This window comes from Schistocerca piceifrons, chromosome 10 (genome assembly GCF_021461385.2).
Source record: "Schistocerca piceifrons isolate TAMUIC-IGC-003096 chromosome 10, iqSchPice1.1, whole genome shotgun sequence".
NCBI classification, from domain to species: domain Eukaryota; kingdom Metazoa; phylum Arthropoda; class Insecta; order Orthoptera; family Acrididae; genus Schistocerca; species Schistocerca piceifrons.
The window spans coordinates 86,587,949-86,606,599 of record NC_060147.1 but is presented as its reverse complement, the minus strand read 5'-3'; positions in this window follow the sequence as shown (position 1 = coordinate 86,606,599).

The window sequence follows — 18,651 nt, the reverse complement described above, 5'->3', positions numbered from 1 at the left end:
TCTGTTAGGGCTTGTTGCCGGATTCTGTCTGCGTGAAAATGGACGTAAAAATGGAACAACGAGTTTGTGTGAAATTTTATTTTCAAACTGGGAAATCAGCTTGTGAGAGTTTACAGCTTTTGGAGATAATTGCATGAGCCAATCAAATGTTTTTGTCTGGTTCAACTGATTTAAAAATGGCCGCGAATCATTTGAAGATGAAGCACAGTCTGCCCATCCTTCCACCTCAAAAACGAATGAAAATGTTGTGAAAGTTCGCGACCTAGTGCTCTCTGATCATAGACTTACAATTAAGGAGATGGCTGATGAACTTAATTCAAGTTTTTATGCAGTTCAGTCAATTTTAACTGAAGATCTGAACTTGCATCGAGTGTCTGCAAAATTCAATCCAAAAGTGTTGTGAAGTGACCTGAGACAACACCGACTTGAAGTGTGCCAAGAATTTATTGATCGGACTAAAAATGACCTAGATTTGTTAAATAGGGTAATTACAGGTGACGGATTGTGGTGTATGGATATAGATCCTGAAAACGAAGTGCAGTGTTTGCAGTGGAAGACTCCACATTCACCACAACCGAAAAAAGCACGGCAAAGTCGGTCGAAGGTGAATACAAATTTGGTGATTTTTTTTTTCGATTATACCAATATTGTGCATCATCAATTTACCCCTGGAGGACAGACAACCAGGAATACTACAAATGGGTCATTGAGCGTTTGCGTGAAAAGGTGCAGAAGAAAAGGCCTGCATTTTGGAAAGACAAGGAGTTGGGTGCTCCGCCTCATTGTGCCTTCTCCATCATTGAATTTTTGACCAAATTCAAAATTCCTGTGCTTCCACAACCGCCCTATTCCCCCAATTTCGCCCCTGTTGACTTCTACCTGTTTCCTAAACTGAAATTTTCACTGAAAGGGAGGCAATTTGACTTGATTGAAGACATCCGGGCATATATGGAGAGCGTCCTTAACACACTTCTGGAAGAAAGTTTCCAGGAATGTTTCCAAAACTGGAAACAGCATTTGAGTCATTGTGTTCTGTCAGAAGGGGACTATTTTGATGGAGCTGCATCACAGTATCATGTAAGTACCACCATTGTAAGTTACAAGTCCATTCTTACAACTTTCCAATCACACCTCATACATTACCATCGAAAGTTACTTTTTTTAAAAAATAAAAACTGTGTAACTTAAAAGTGGAAGCTCTTCTTTACAGAGAATATAGTACTACATGGTATTAACCAACAGGAAAAAAATCTTAAGTTTTCTGGACTGGCATTTTTGAAATTTTTTTTCTGTAAATTATAAAAAAAATTCAAAAGGGGACAGTAAAAAGTAAAAGAACCTCGACAGATACCATTGTAATCATAAAGCAGTTATCTTTCAAATAAAAAGACTTTAACAGAATATCTAGAACTGTTACAGAGATACAGCACTTTAAAAATTTTTCCAAAATTCACATCTTCAAAATGGTGTTTACAATGTCATCTTTGGAGGCCTGTATCTCGGGGCAGGAATTTCTTGGAGAAAACAAAAAAATTACGTGTTTCTTACTTACTCCTGAATTTTAACATACGCTAAATTCAGTTACATCCAACACTATGAAGGTAACCCCCCCTGCCTGAAGCGATATGGATTATACCTTTTGCATTTGCCTCCTCTTGACACCGAACAAAACAGGTTTCCCAAAAACAGGTAAAGTGAGGCCCTCTGGATCATTTTGTATCAGTGAATAACGGCACCTCAAACTTGTTCGTTAAGGGGTTTGGTACAGCACCCTGAGTCCTCCCTGGTCCCCATCCACCCTGTACAGAGCACACAGCTCTACCACTGACACGCCACTTGCAGTCTTCAGATGCTGCACTTTCTGCAGAGGAGACAGGACCCACAGTAAAGGATAGCACTTGAGGTATCACAGGTACAGGATTCTTGGGAACTCTTCCAGCACACTGATTTGCTGCAGCTACCAATTGTTTGGTGGTAATCAGGGTGATTTCCAGCTGCTTACGAATGTCAACCAACTCATCCCATGTCCGAGAACAGCATCCACAGTGGGGCTGCATTTTGACTGGTGCAGTGAACAGATAACTTTAAATTAAGCCCGCTGATTATCCTTTAATCTGTTGAGCTAATAAGTTGATAATTCCCTATGAGAATTGAAGCAAATATATAAGATTTCATTTAAGGCAATGCAAAAACCTGTGGTAAGAATTACTAGTTTCCTAAAACGTTTTGATCTTAGTTATAGTTGTTAGCAAACTTGAAAATAGAGTTAATTTACAATAAATATAGATAATAAATAAAGCTGCTACTCCTTATGGGAACACTAGATGTTAGAATACCTGCTACAGTAGATAAATCACAAATGCCGATTTACTACAGATTTCTCAGAGATTGTGCAAGAGAGAGTGGTAGTGTCAGAAAATTCTGAAAAACGCTCGTTAATTTGCATTGAAATATGATTAAATTCAGCGGTGATGTATTCTTTGGCAGTAACTGTGAACCAGAAATGCTGATACTTTAATAAAAAAATTATGTATCCAAAACACTCCTCCACCCATAACTTGCAGTATATTATGTGAGAAAAGAAAGAGTTTTGCACGAGTGATACTTTTGAGGTGTTTTCTAAAACAATACTGGTTTGTGGACATAAGCTTTTTGGTCTCTAGGAAATTTATTATATTCAAGCTCAGAATATGTTCTAGAATTCTGCAGCAAATCAATATTACAACTATAGGTCTGAAATTTAATAGGTTTGTTGTCCTATCTTTCTTATATATGTAAGTCAGCTGCACTTTTTTCCAGTTGCTTGGGGCTTTGCACTGGGTGAGATATTCACGATAAATGCAAGCTAAGTAAGGGGCCAGTGCTGTAGATTTTTCTTTGTAAAACCGAATTGGGATTCCATCTGGTCCAAGTGACTTATTTGCTTTCATATCGTTCAGTCGTTTCTCTACGCGAAGGATGCTTATTACTTAATCTTCTATATGCAAGTTTGTCCAAAGGTCAAATGATGATATGTTTGTACAGTTCTGCATTAACAATTTCTTGAACGTGAAATTTAAAACTTTGCCTTTCGATTTGCTGCATTAAACTGCCATATGAGATTGGTCACTGACTAACTGGATTTTACTAAGGATCGGAATTATCTCAGGTTCCCATCCACATCATTTGCTATGGTATGACAATTGTAGTTGTTAAATGCGTCATCCCTAGATCTTTTCACAGACGCACATATCTCTACTAACTTTACCTGTAGTTATTTGTGCATTCTCGTTTGAACAGAGTGCAACAGCCTTTGCTTCATCAACATTTTCCAAATTTCATTTTTAAATCGTGGTCTGTCTTTTCCGTCCTTAATCCACTTACTATGCACTTGCTTTCCAGAGCATGATTTACAATCTGTTCAAACTGTGTATAATTCCTCTGTATCTGTCATACTGGAACTAAATGGTACAATTCTTCTGTATCTGTCGTACTGGAACCAAATGATGGTCACTTCACTTTCCAAGTTAGATGCTAGCAAATGCTTATGTGCTCTTTCGTGCTGGAACACTCTCCTGACCTCGTTAAGTGATTTATTAACTTTCATAACCACTGTTGCTGTGATGACCTGATTATTAATTGCTGTCTCTAGACTGACACCATCGATAAGGTCACGCCTGCTGTAGCTGCAGGTTCTTAAGACATTTCTATTGTGTGTGGGCAGCCAAATTAACAGTTCCAGACAGTTTTCGAAAAACATGTTGAAAAGTACATTGCAAGACTGTCTGTCTGTACCGCCTGCAGTGAATGGATAGATGTCCCAGTCTACACACTGTAGGCCAAATTTACACCCAGCTTTGCATGATCTGGTTATTTATGTGCTACTGACCATTGATTTTCTTTGAATGCTGTAGAACTGTCACAGCAGAATCAGTTGCCTAGTAAAAACATCTAACAGTTAGCTTGGTTTCACCTATACCTGCCAAATGTGAGCCGATAACTTCACTGTCACATTCAACTTTAACCTCAATAGAGATAATGTTTTGCCAACTACAGTGAACACTCCCTCTCCCATAGTGTCTAATGTATCTTTCCGATATATGTGTGATGACTTGTTAAATATCTGAGAGCTTTTCTACTTTGGGTTTGAGCCAGCTCTCAGTCCCAAGAATAATTTGAGCTCAAGACCTTTCCTGGAGGGCAGCAAATTCAGTAACTTTGTTAAAATACTTGGACAATTTACAGTAAACTTTTGATAGTTGAAGTGCCTTTACTCTGAATGCAGTCCAAATTCACTATCTGCGTATTGACTGGTGAGTGTTCGTCAGAGCACCTTAAACTACTGCCAAGCCTAAAAAAAAACCCATGTGGACTCCACAACTACTCTGCTCCACGAATAGCTGCTTGCGTTGTGTATTACACCCCTGACCTATCAAGAGGAATCCTGAAATTTCCGACCTGATAAAACAGATCCAGAAGTCTGTAGCGAAGACCATCACAGAGTAAGCGAAGCCTGTGGTTGAGACCCTCTACTTGGCTCCAAACCAAAGGATTCCAATTAACTCTGGGAACGATGCTGAAAATTGCGAGCCTCCACCACTTCTGGCAGCTGCCTGTATAATTGAGGATGGCCTCAAAACAAGTGCGACAGACATTGCCGGTGCCAACATGAGCCACAACTTGCAGACGATTGCACCCTCAATAGCCACACACAAGCACTCCCAGTAGACGTACCGAAGGCACATTGGCTTTCGTTCTAGCCCTGAATGCTATCTTCCTAAGGGGCTCCACAACAAGCATAACCAGGGTGTATACAACCCGGGACAACCAGGAGATACGGGAAAAACCCGGGAATTTTTTCGTCTGGGAGGAAACCAGGAAAAACCTGGGAATTTTTTAGAATTCCGGGAATTTTTTATTGTTTCAATCAGTTACTTTTTTGTGATTTTGACCGGTAAGAACCAATACCCTAACAAAGGATATTACTGTATCCCGCTTCTGTAGAATAATACTGCAGCAACAAAACCTGAACGAGAAAAAAAAATAAAACTTAAGTCGCAAAGGAAATGCGCCATATACAACAACAAAACACAGTGCTCATACAAGCGTCTGCCAATAGCAAAGTGTGTCAAGAATATGCAATGCTTCCTAACAACAAATTGCCTCCGATGGGCGTGACGTGACAGCTGTTCCAAATAGATTTGTTTGAGCAGTTGCGGGCGGGCTCTTGCGCATGCGCAGTTGAGTCGCGTATGAGCAGTACCTTTTCCCGCTTCTGAGCAGTACCTATTTCCACTTCTGGCTAACAGTTGTGTGGTTGGAGGCCACTGCCTAATATGGCCCCGGTTCAGAAATATCGTAGATCCGAGGCTGACGCACAGAGCAGTCTTGAGTTGTAGTGAGGAGGTTGTTAGTCTCCACGTGACCTGTGTTTACGTTTAGTGCTTGTGCTGTTTCCTCTCTGTTTATTGCTCTCACATCAAATGAAAACAAAACGGATTTCTCTGACCAGGAGCTATCAAGTGAATTAAAAAACATTCACATAATAATGGAAGGCTAAAATATGTTATTAGTTTCAGATATTATTTTATTTCCACCTTTCTGACAGTCAAGGATTAATCGCCTTGCAGAACAATGAAATTATTTTTGTAGGTTTGCTGAAGAAATTTGGCTTTTATTAATTTTATCCGCAGAGGCCGTCAGTTTATTATTAATTTCGCAGTGTTGGCTAGTTTCAACTGTTTGCTGCATTTCAAGTGCACATTTTCCATCTTCTAGCTCTTATGGAATTATGCCATAATGAAGAACCAAACATGAGATAATACAGTACTAGTACTCAAGAAAATTTACATACGAATGTGCACTATATAAGCCGAATTATGCATTTTAGTATGGTTCACGAAATTCCGACGCTCTTGAAGTATTCTCTGATGTCTTGTTTCTTTCATGACATAATGCAAGATCTTTTAATGTTTAACACGTACGAACATACGGGCTTCCTGCGTCATCGTAGCTGCGCAAGCGCAGTGACGCCTGTTATCTGGCGCTCTCTGGCAACTGCTGAAACGAACCTATTTCTAACAGGTCACGGGAAAATATTGCAAATGGTGGTTTGAAAAGCTTTACTTTCAAAGTAAATTTCCGTTTACACAAGATGAACTATGTGCGAGAATGTACGATGAATGTCTTAAATCGCAGAGTTTGACTCTCATTTAGAAATCAACTCTTTGAGGACGACCATCTAGAAGAATTTCGAGCCCAGAAGATCAGACATTTACGTCGTTGTTAAAAATTTTACTGGCACAATTGTGTGATGTATCTTAAAGTGCAATACGCTCAAAAACATCAACATTATATGTGGAAGCTTAGCTTGTCTTGCAGCTTATTAATCTTAGAGACCAATATTATATGTGAAAGCTTTGTTTTTCTTGTAGCAACGCCATGTATGTTAATTTAAACCATTAACTTTTCTTATTTGTGTGTTCGTGCTACTTAAGACTGATCTTGCTATTGGTTGATTACATCACGTGTCCTATGCTGTCATCGGCTGGCGAGATCACGTGACATGAGCTATGACTGGCTTACAAAAGCACGTCGCAATCTCAATTTCAATGCTGCGGAAAGTAACATGCGATGTTTGGTGGAATTTGAATTTATATCTTCGTAACACGAAAAAATGCAGCGTGTATGTTGCTGCACATCAAAGATATTTCCAAAACGTGTTTGTTCTCCCTGAGTTTCGTTTTCTAAAGTGCCGGGAAATTCTATGTCAGTGTGGAAAACCATAAACATTCTAAGGAGTGATATGTTTTACAGTGCCGAGGAAAAGTACACTGCCACTTAACACGGAAAGAGTGTATTTTCACCCTGGAGAAAGTGTGTTTTCAACCAGGAAATCCGGGAATTTTTTTTTCCTTTTCCAGGTATACACCCTGATAACATTGGAGCTTCCCGTAACTAGCAAACCCCCAGCCCACATGTGCCTGCTAAGAGCCTGCCGAAGAAGTGGCCACCTGTTCACTCGCCGGATGAATGGGGAAGGCCTGGTGACCAATCTCCACATTGGCCCTCCACCTCGAGTGCTGCGAACGTGTTACTTGACAGCAGAGCCCGCCCGTGGGCAAAACAAGGGACTCCTGAGGTTTCCCATGCTACATGCCAGATTCGCTGCCACTGCTACACCCAAAGGCAGCAGCCTGAAGGTGGTTGATTGTAGCCGAAAGCACATTGTCAGTATAGACTGTAAAACAAGACTTTTGTACTTACATTGTCTGTGGCACACCATTGGAGACCTTATAAGTGTAATTAACTAGTACATAAACTATAAATTCTGAAATTTAACAATTTTTCCTCTTTACAGTTGTAGGGTTAAAGGCTTGTTTTGTCTGCAGTCTTTCCAAAAGATGTTCTCAAAATGGTTGTGTTTAGGGCCTTAGCACAATCGACTATGTCGCTAACTAAATATTTAATTTGGACAACTTCTTTTAGGGTAGTTGTTAATTTGTGATTTCCATATTTATTCCTTATATTCGGGAGGATGATGGTTGAAACACGCGTCCGGCCATCTGATTTAGGTTTTCCGTGATTTCCCTAAATTGCTTGAGGCAAATGCTGGGATGGTTCCTTTGAAAATGCACAGCCAACTTCCTTCATCATCCTTCCCTAATCTGATGAGACCGATGTCCTCACTGTTTGGTCCCTTCCCGCAAAATAATCAACCAACCCTATTTATTCCAATTTATTGTAGTGCCTTTTCCCATTCCTGAATGATTTTTTTTTTTTTTTTTTTCTGTATTGCAACACGAAAGCTTAACCCTTTCATGATACCTAATTATAATTTCAGATGGTGTCACTAATTTAGTGAGAGACCTAAATGTATTACTTGCGAGGAGTTGTTCTGTTAAGTGTATCAGTTTGTTGTATACTTTAAATTCATTGCGTATCAAAAACATTGGTCGTCAGCAATAGATTTTTTTTTTTTGTTTTTTTTTTTTTTGAAATATTAAAGGTGATTCTGTCTTCTTTTGTCTTTGTATATCATCTTGATGATTACTTAAAGGAAGATTTAAGAGTTCCTGTTAAATCGCTTTGTGCCTCACATTACGAGTGGTGCATAAGCATCTGCGTGTATGTTCACATCTGTATTCTGAAAATCAATGCAAAGAGCCTGGCAGATTGTACTCCCCCATGTACCGGTAATTTAAATTTATTTCTATTCAAAAAAATGTTCAAATGTGTTTGAAATCTTATGGGACTTAACTGCTAAGGTCATCAGTCCCTAAGCTTAAACACTACTTAACCTAAATTATCCTAAGGACAAACACACACACCCATGCCCGAGGGAGGACTTGAACCTCTGCCGGGACTAGCCGCATAGTCCATGACTGCAGCGCCTGAGACCGCTCGGCTAATCCCGAGCGGCTTATTTCTATTCTGTTCTTACATGGAGTGTGGGAAGAGTGATTGTTTAAATGCCTCAGTATGCACGGTTATCATTCTCATCTTGGCTTCACAATCCTTTCAGGGCGATACTGAGAGGTTTGCAGTATAATCGTATATTCATCACTTTTTAAAATCTGGTTGTCGAAAAATTTTCGGAAGGCTTTCTCGGGATAGTTTGTCTTAAAGTGTCTATACCAGTTCAGTTTTTTCTGCAGCTTTCTCAAGGGTAAAAAGAAAAGAAGAGCCGTATGACCTTTTGTACTACCCTTCCTTGTATGTAATAGTCCTATTTGGCAATGGCCCCGCACGCTTGAGCAGTATTACAGTATGTGTGGTCCGAGTGTTGTGTAGCCATCGCCTTTCAGGTTGATTGCACTTCTCCAGTATTGTGCCAATGAACTAAAATGTGCCACCTGACTTACCCATGACTGAGCCTATTTGACCATTCCATTTCTTATCTGTGCAAATTATTCACCCACATATTTTTATCAGTTGACAGATTTCAATTGTAACTCATTGATATTGTAGTCATAGGATACTATGTTTTTAAATTTCTGAACAGCACAATTTTACATTTTTGAACGTTTAAAGCAAAATAAAAAATTTTGCAATACTTTGAAATCTTATGGGGATCTGATTGACTGTTTGTGGAGTGTTTTTTCAGGCAGTAGTTCATTATAGGTAACATCATCAACTGCAAAAAGTGTGAGATTACTATTAATATTTTCTGCAAGTTCAGTAATGTGCAACATGAACAGCAAGGCTCCCTCCACACACTTGTGGGGACACCTGTCAATGCTTCTCCATCTGGGATTACACATTGTGTCCTTCCTACCAAAAGTCTTCAGTCCAGTGATAATTCTTGCTTGCTATCCCACTTGCTTTGTTGCTAACTGTTTAGAAGAGAAATATGCAGGTCTGTGTTACTGAAGTTTTTCCTGTTCGTGTTTTTCCAGGGAATCTCTGGACACAAGATGCGAGCTGTATACAGAGGCCAGTACACTGTGAATTCTCATTTTGGACCGTTGTGGAAGGAATAATATTTTGCTGAGATGGACTCTTGTCTATAATACATACCTGGAGCATATTTGTACTGCTGTTACAATTATCAGTTTTAAGAAACAGGAGGAAATGTCGGTGTACAGTGTTAGTGTTGGGAACAAAGGTCAAACAGTTTGAAAGGATGGGCAATGCTCTTAAGTGATAGACACCTAGTCAGAAGAAAACTGAACATTTTTACGGCTTTATCAGCTTTACTTTTGTGGATTGTGGGAAATATGTAGTCACTCAGGCACTTCAGTCTGAGAAGAGCTAACACAGCAGGCAACAAAAGTGGACTTTCCAGATTAACAGCAGCTGCAATGGAGATGGCATCGGAGGCTCACAGTCTTGTCGAAATAAAGCGAGAACCGATAGACAACTTGGGGGTAGTAATCAAGACGGAACCTGAGTGGATACCGGAAGAGAACAGCACTGGACTGCTCGAGTGCACAAGCAGTGCCTCTCCTGACGTGTTGCAGGAAGAGGCTCAGGTGTACCCACTTGTCAAACTGGAGCCTGCAGAAAATGCAACCGAGGCTTGTGAGAATTGCAAGAGTGAGACACACTTGGATCCATTGGACACTATTTGTAGTACTGGTATAAAAAGTGAAGTGACAGAACAACTTTTGAAAAAGGAAGAATTAGTGGATTGCTCAGATTGTTCCAACCCATTACAGGAGCTTGGTGAAGAGGAACGGGAGAAAATTCCAGATGATGACACAAAAAAGAATGTGTTAGCCAATCTCGTCCCTTTCCTCAAGCAAGAATTGGATTGCAACTTGCACAGCATTCGTGAGGGGAGGCCATCATCGGAAGCAGTTGACGGCTACTCGGACAGTGTCCCAGAGGTCGATGATGACGACGACGACGATTACGACGATTCACCAGAAAGCCCCCGGCTGGTCATTGCAGAAGTGGAAGATACTTCTAGCGTGGCAGCTGTTGATGAGCTTTCGGAACCGTGCGATATGTTGGGGGATGGCTGGAGGATAACATTGTTCAGGTGTGGCCACTGCATGGCGCTGGCATGGGATGTCGTCAGGCTGGCACGCCACGACTGTATCTTACCGCAACAGCGTAAGTTAAACGGCAGCATATTGGGACGGCTGAGGCCCGGCACCCAGGTGAGGTACATGAACTTGTTCGGATGTCACGTGTGTGGGAAACTGTTCTTCAAGCGCAAAAATTATCGGAAGCACGTGTCTACTTTCCATTCTGAAGCACTGCTGAAGCCGTTCTTTAAGCCTAAAGTATGTTCTGAGGGTGACAGCTGTAACCGATCAGTATCTGTGGTAAATTTGAGTGATTCGGATGCCAAATTGGCACTCGTCAGTGACGTGACGGTGTCGGCCACCGCTGTTTCTGGTACGAAATCTACACGACATGAGAATGGTGATAACCTGGAACTGTGTGTGGTGTGTCATAAGGAGTCATGTCAGATGCACAAGTATGTTCTCCTCAGAGGCAAGTGTGACTCCACCAAGAAGGTGCCGGTTTTCATTTGTCACACTTGCAAGAGGGATTTTCGGTGTGAGGATAATTACTGGAGGCACATGTATTATCACGGGTTCAAGATGGAAGTTGTGTCAGAGGAGGAGCCGAAAGCAGTATTGCGTGCAGACAGTCATGTCAGCAGCAAAAAGAAGACTCGGAGACCTCGGAAAAAAAGTTGCATTTCGCTCGTGGAGCCGAGTGAGGACCTGTCCCACGAGAACACCGTGCCGCAGTCAGCCCCCCAGCCTCTGTCAGATGTGTGTAGTTTGAAAAGTGCCTCACAGGGGGAAGATACAGGAGGGGTCAGTGTGGCAGCCTCAACTGCCAAAATTTGCTTTGCGACGGCTGACGCTTGTGAAATTCATAATCAGCCTTCGATTGACAATCAGAGCGCTGCTAAAAGTAATAAGAGAAAAATTTCAGAGGTATCTTTCATCACAGAAGACGATGGGCCACACCCCAAGAAGAACTTCTCACCTGCAGATGACAGCGTTACTGTTGACGTGTTGACCGGTTACTCCTCGGCACAAATTGCGTCCAGACCATTCCGACCGGAGACCTCGGTGGCTAAAGACAGTTGTGGTACTGTAAGCTCTGAAGAGAGAGAACAAGAGTGTGCAATGGAGGGAGAAATGTCTGATTTGACCATAGATAGTGTCTGGAGTGCTAGATTGGAGAAGAATGAGTGGAATACCATAGGAGCTCTGAATGAGGAGGGGGAAGAAATAACTACAGAAAAACTGCCTGAAGAATATAATGGCTCTTGCAGCGCAGTTAGCGATAATTTTTCCACGGTGACAAGTAGAGGAGACATGAGTAATTCATCATCTCTGCAGTTAAGAAAAAGAATGAATCAGATAGCTGTTGAAGTCATAGATGTTGATGATGAAGATGATGATATTAATGGTAATTGCAAGGCTGTTGAAGTTATAGACGTGGATGATGATGACGTAGTAGATATTAATATTAATAGTAATGGCAGGGCTGACAAGATTTCCAGTTTCCCAGAGTCATTTGAAACAGAAGAAAAGTGTGACGGCAAGATAGCGGCAGTGTCTGGGCGGGAGAATGTGGAACGAGGCTCAGACTATTCTAGCTGCACTTTGGAACAGGGGCTCTGTAATCCGGGTGAAACTTATTCGACTTCACAAAATATGGAAATCGATTTCAGTGCCAAAGAGCAAGAGGCAGTTTCTGCTGACAGCACTGCCACCGGGAAAAGATCTCTGTCGACTGCTGGAAAAGTGACAGTCGGAGATTCGCAGTCGACAGGTACTCCATTTGTACAAGCCGGTGTTAACTTCGGTGCTCGGGTAGCTGTGATAAAGTGCTCGAATGGCGACGAATCTCATTTGGTACACGAAAAGCTAGCTCCGAGTGTGTGTGAAGGACATACTGGTGTGAGGATACTGCAAGTCTCGAACACTGCAGTGTATCAGACCGTTCCAGTTAGACAGGTAACGAAACTGGCATTTCTACCTGCTGTGAGGCACTCCGCAAATAGTGACGGGACGGTCGGTTATTTGAGGAAGCTTTCGAATATTGCTTTGAAAGTATCTGGTACGCCTAGGTTAGGTACATGTTTGTTGAAATGTGAGAAGTGTAATCTATTGGGAACGTATGGTCCCACATTTTTCTCACACGAGTGTTCACCACCTAATAGCAGTGTAAATGACAGCAGTGGGGTGCTCTCTGCTGACAGTGTGAGGATGGTGCCGAATCACAGTGCCAGAGTGACACCTGCGAACAATAGGGTGCGTGCTTACAGAGGTATTGTTGCTAACAGAAAACTGACAGGTTCCGTATTGTGGAAGTGTTTGCGATGCAACTTCACGACGTACCGTTGTGACATATTCAAGTCGCATTTGTGTAATTCCCCGGTCCATTTCAAGATACTCTTGGACGGGCAGGCCCCAGGTGCTGGAACAAGATGCGACGCGGACGTGTCACCGAATGCCGGAATGAGACGTGACGCAGAAGTGGTCCCGGGTGCCGGAATGAGAAGTGACTCAGACGTAGCCCTAGGTACCAGAATGACAAGCGATGCAAACACGGTGCCAGCTGCCGGAACGAGAAGCGACCCAGGCGTGACGCCATGTGCCGGAATAAGAAGTGATGCAGACCTGGTGCCAGGTGCAGGAACGAGACGGGACACAGACGTGGTGCCAGGTGCCGGAACGAGAAGCGACACTGACATGGCGCCAGGTGCAGGGGCGAAATGTGACGCAGATGTGGTGGCTGGTGCTGGGACGAGATGTGACGCAGATGTGGAATCAGGTGCGGGGATGAGATGCGACGCAGATGTAGCACCAGGTGCCGGGACGAGATACGACGCAGACGTGGCGCCGGGTGCCGGGACGAGGTGCGACGCAGACGTGGCGCCGGGTGCCGGGACGAGGTGCGACGCAGACGTGGCGCCGGGTGCCGGGACGAGGTGCGACGCAGACGTGGCGCCGGGTGCCGGGACGAGGTGCGACGCAGACGTGGCGCCGGGTGCCGGGACGAGGTGCGACGCAGACGTGGCGCCGGGTGCCGGGACGAGGTGCGACGCAGACGTGGCGCCGGGTGCCAGGAGGAGATGCAGTGCAGACATTGCACCAGGTCCCGGAATGAGACGCAATGCAGACGTGGCGCCAGGTGTTGGAACGGGACGTGACACAGATGTCGTACCAACTCCACCAGTAGAGTACCTTTGGAAGTGTGTGGGGTGTGGTTTGTATTCAAATTCCAGACAATGTCTACTGATGCACAAGTGCTCATCTTTCAAGAGGAAAGTGACCGGTTCTGATGCTGTCTTCACCGGGCCGGAACTCATGTGCTGCAAGTGCGGCTTCAAGACAGCCGGGCGACTGATGTTCGCGACGCACCGGTGTGCGGGCCTCGTGCCGCCACTGTGGGTGTCGAGGAATAAGGTGCCTGTGAAGTGGAGTGGCCGTGGTACACCCGACAGCACCTCTCCCAAGGTATGTGAGAAATCGACGCAGAAAAACGACTTGGGCACTGTTCACAACTCCGTTTTGAACTTTTTGTTGCTGCACAGTGGTGCTAAGATGGTAGAGAATAATGGTAGTTTTCTTGTAATGCTGCCAAATATGTCAACTTCGGGGTCTCCTGCCCGAGTGGGTAGCTGAACTTCTAGAAGGCAAGAAAACTTGAGTAAATCACTTTGTAACAGTGTATGAAACTGTACCTAAAACTAAAACAGAGTGCTACGTGTTATAACTTCATTTACTAATTGTCAGGAGTGTGTTTTCTAGTCTCAAAAAATTGGCAGCAGTTGCAGCGCATTTCACATGGGAAGGCGCCTCTGCACAGAGAAGGAGAACAGTAAGGAAGTGTGCACAATATTGGATTTCCGTATGCCTGTCAACATAGTGGAGGTAAACACCTTCCACTGTTGCCATGACATACTGAGTGTCCACAGACAACAACAAATGAAGTTACATCAGGATGTTGTTGTCTGCGGGAGGACATTTATTGCAATTTGGAACTATTCACGGCAACAGGTCCAGTGGAAGACTGAATCTCACTGGTTGCTGGGTGTTAGTGGATGGGGATAGGGATGAGGAGATCAGTTCAAAACTGGCCCATCTTTCAGAGTGACATGCGCTACAGTTTCCTTAGATAACTTTGTAAAAGATTTTTGGAAGATGTACACCTGTTTCTTTCACAGAAAGAATTTGTGCCAGAAAGGCTGTCTTGTGGTTAACTGTAACACAAGTTCATAGTGACACTTCCTGTCATTTTCAGTTGGTTGTTTTTGCTGTTGTAAGATTATTCAGTTTCTGCGATGTTATTGCAGACTGAAACTTGTCACATGTTTGCATAGCAGTTTTTCTGAGGTAACTGCGAATTTTTTGTGACTTATCTTTACATGTCAGTTGTGTGGTAGATAATGTGCAGTTATACTTGAAGCTAAGTTGGAAGTTGTATAACAGGAAGATTTTTCTGGGAAATGTCTTTAATTAAAAGAAACTGAATGGCTTGTTGTAAGTATCTACACCTGGGAGGTGTAAATATAACCGAGTGGAATATTTGGATGATAATTAGTTTTCAGCAGTAGTGAAACTGTTCCTCTGTGTCAGGCTAATCGAAACAGCTAAAAAAGTTGTCTGGGTTGGCCTTTCACAGCTGCAACATTCTGCTGCTGCCAAAAACAAGTTACCACACTATACTCAAATTCACGTATGGGATCCTGTAGCAGCTTATTGCAGTACTGTTTACCTGTGGATGTCAATGTGTATCCATACTGAAGGAGTGTTAATATTTATTCTTAACTGGCTTCGGTTAATTGAACTGTCATGAATGACGTAACAGAAAAAACCCATATATGTGATATACACAGACCAAAAAACTGAAATAGAAGAGTTGTACCTCTGAACATCAACATTGTATGAAGGTTTATAATATTACTTGAAAATACAGCTCTTCGGTTGCACAGGTAATAAATTTTCAACTGCTCTAAGGCAGCCTTCATGAGAAGTAAAAAATTTTTACATTACCTATAACAGAGTTTTGGAATAATATAAAAGTTATTAAATTAAATATATGTAATAAAATTACATCATAGCTAACTGCTACGGTATAGTAGACAAAGAAATGAAGGCTTTATTTCAATAGTGGTACACACCTCCAGTTTTGTATCATTTTGGCTTCAACATAATTGAGTGATCAGTAGGAAGAAACGATAATCCTTTCAACAAGTGATGGACTGCAACATTTCAGGTATCTCACTTGGACAATTGTCTCATTCCCATCCTTCGGTGGGTGCACCTGTGGCAGATAGCCGCAAGATTTAGTTTTCTGTCAGTATCACAGATAGCGTTACAGTTGCGTCCACGTCCAGATACGTATTTGTTGTTCTCAACGGATGTCACCACTTACTACATTTGCGCTATTCATGCTTTCAACAGTTTGGTCACTATTGTTGTTTGAAATGTGAGTGTTGCGTTTGCAGTGTGTTGGCCGCTGCGTGCCTTGTGATGTAAGTATTTTCTATACTTGTGTTTTTCTTTCGCCTCAAGGCAATCTTTCTTTTATATTAGTATATAGTGCATATTTGTATCGAATCAAAGTTTCCATATGCAATTTTCATTACTTTTTACAGTCTTGGATATTGATTTGCTACAATATATTACTTTTACAAAAATATGTTTAATTAGGTCTCATAAAAGCATGGAAATTGAGAAAAAGAAGGCATTTGACAGGCACCGTCTAATTGTACAGCCTGAAGACCATGAGAAAGTACTGCGAGAATTGTCAGAAGAAGAATTACAAAAATCGTCAGATTCTTGTGAATCTGAGTCGGAAGAGGAAGTTATTGAAGGAGAAAACCACAGCAGTGACTCCGAACAATCAACAGAGGAAACAGGTGACCACCTGGTTGAAAATGGGAGACATCAAACAGATGATTACCAATTTTATGTAGGAAAAGGAAAAGAAACTATTTGGATAAGTGAACCGCTTCCTTCTTCTCCTAAAACCAAGGCCAAGAACATCTTAAAAGTTTTGCCACGTCCAAAAGCAAGTGTTGAAATTACGGAAAAAGAAATTGATGCATTTTACCTATTTATTATTGATGGGATGCTTATTTTTCTTTAGGTTAAAAATGAAAAACTAATTGTGATGCAAAAGCCGCAGCGCGCCCAATGGTGGAAATATGAAAGCCGTGCCCACTGAAGGGTGAAGTTTCAGTATCTCGAAATGAACAAAATTGCAGGTGTACCGTTGTTGAAATAAGACCTTCATAAACAGTACTCACAAAATTATACCATCTGTTGGTTTATAATAGAAGACACTTCCAGTACTCACAAAATTATACCATCTGTTGGTTTATAATAGAAGACACTTCATATACCCAATGTTACAATGACAAAATGTAGAGTCAAACATAACCAGATTTTGACAATATCTTGAAAATTTCAGTAAGTTGCACATATACCCCTTACAGTTAACGGGCAACTGCCATCTCAGAATATGTAAAATCTCCCGAGTCTAATACAGCAGAGTAGAAATGTAAGATGGTCTGCAATAAAGTAGGTGGTGAAGTTGGAGAGGACACCATTTTCAAAAACCTACCAAAAAGTCCTTAATACAGTCACAAATTCCATTTGATTCCCCATATGATCAAACTTTTGACAATAAGGGTAGGTGTGACACTCATTCAAATGATTTTTGGAAATCAAGAAATACTGCATCTTCCTGACTGCTTTGATACAAAGCTTTCAGTATGTCATGTGAGAAAATTGCGAGTCGGGTTTCACACGATCGATGTTTCCAGAATCAGTGATGGTTGGCATTCAGGAGGTCATTCTGTTCGAGGTACATCATTATATTTGAGCTAAGAATGTGGACAGTAGTTTTGTGGATCACTTCTGCTACCCTTCTTGTAGACAGGTATTACCTGTGCTTTCTTCCAGCTTCTGGGCATGGTGTTTTGTCTGTGGTCTCTGTGATAGAATATAATTAAAAGAGGAGCTAACTCATCTGCAAAATTAGTATAGAATCTGGTAGGGATTCCATTGGGCCCTGGAGCTCTGTTCAGTTTTAGTGATTTCAGATGTTTCTAAGCACCACTGACATTAATACTGATTTAGCTCGTGTTTTCAGTGATTCAAGGATTAAATTGGGGCAGTTCTCCTTGATTTACCCTTGGAAAGGAACATTTGATAACAGAGTTATGCATTTCAGTGTTTGTATTGCTATCCACAATTTCAGTTCCTGTCTCATTTGCTAGGGCTGGACACTAACCGTAGCGCCACTAACAGCCTTTACTAATGGTGTAATGGTGGTGGTGTGTAAACGACACTTGTAAATAGTAATTACATTAATTGAACTTATCATTCAGTGAAGAATTCATTGAATGATAAGCTCAATTAACATCATACAAGACATTACTTTCTTATGTTCTTTTACTTGATTGACATGTTTTGCAAGTTAGTGCAATTTAGTCTTTGTTTTCCTTATGCTGCACTCATAGAATGTTGTTTGTCAATAGCAATCACATGTTGCCAACATGGAAATTAGTCTTTGTGACTATGTCCTCTCTGATTTCACCAGTGATTGTATTAAGATCTTCGTATGAATCTTTGGTCATCTGCAGTTACATATGCTTGATATGCCAGTCGCCTGTTAACTGTCAGAAGTGTATGAACAGATGTTATAATTTTGTAAGTAGTGTATATGATTTTGTTCAGAGGTACAACTCTTACGTTTCGGGTTTGTGGGCTGTGTGGCTTTTTTTGTTTGTTCAGTTTTCCAGTTGATAATGGTTTAATTAACTGAAATGATATGATCGTATGGCATTGTTGGCTGGGAGGCCCCATGCGGGGAAGTTTGGCCGCCGTATTGCACGTCCTTTTTAGTTGACACCACTTCGGCGACTTGCGAGTCAATGATGATGAAATGATGATGATGAACACACAACACCCAGTCATCACGAGGCAGAGAAAATCCCTGACCCTGCTGGGAATTGAACCCGGGACCCCATGCGCAGGAAGCGAGAATGCTACCGCAAGACCACGAGCTGCGGACTTAATTAACTGAAACCGGTCAAGAATAAATACTATATGTAAGCCTACAGCTTAAGGCAAATAAAAATGCATTTCTACAAATATCTCACAGCTTGAAGGTGTATATCTGCAAATTAACCGAAAAATAATTATGCAATTTATTTTTTGAGGTGATAATTAAAAC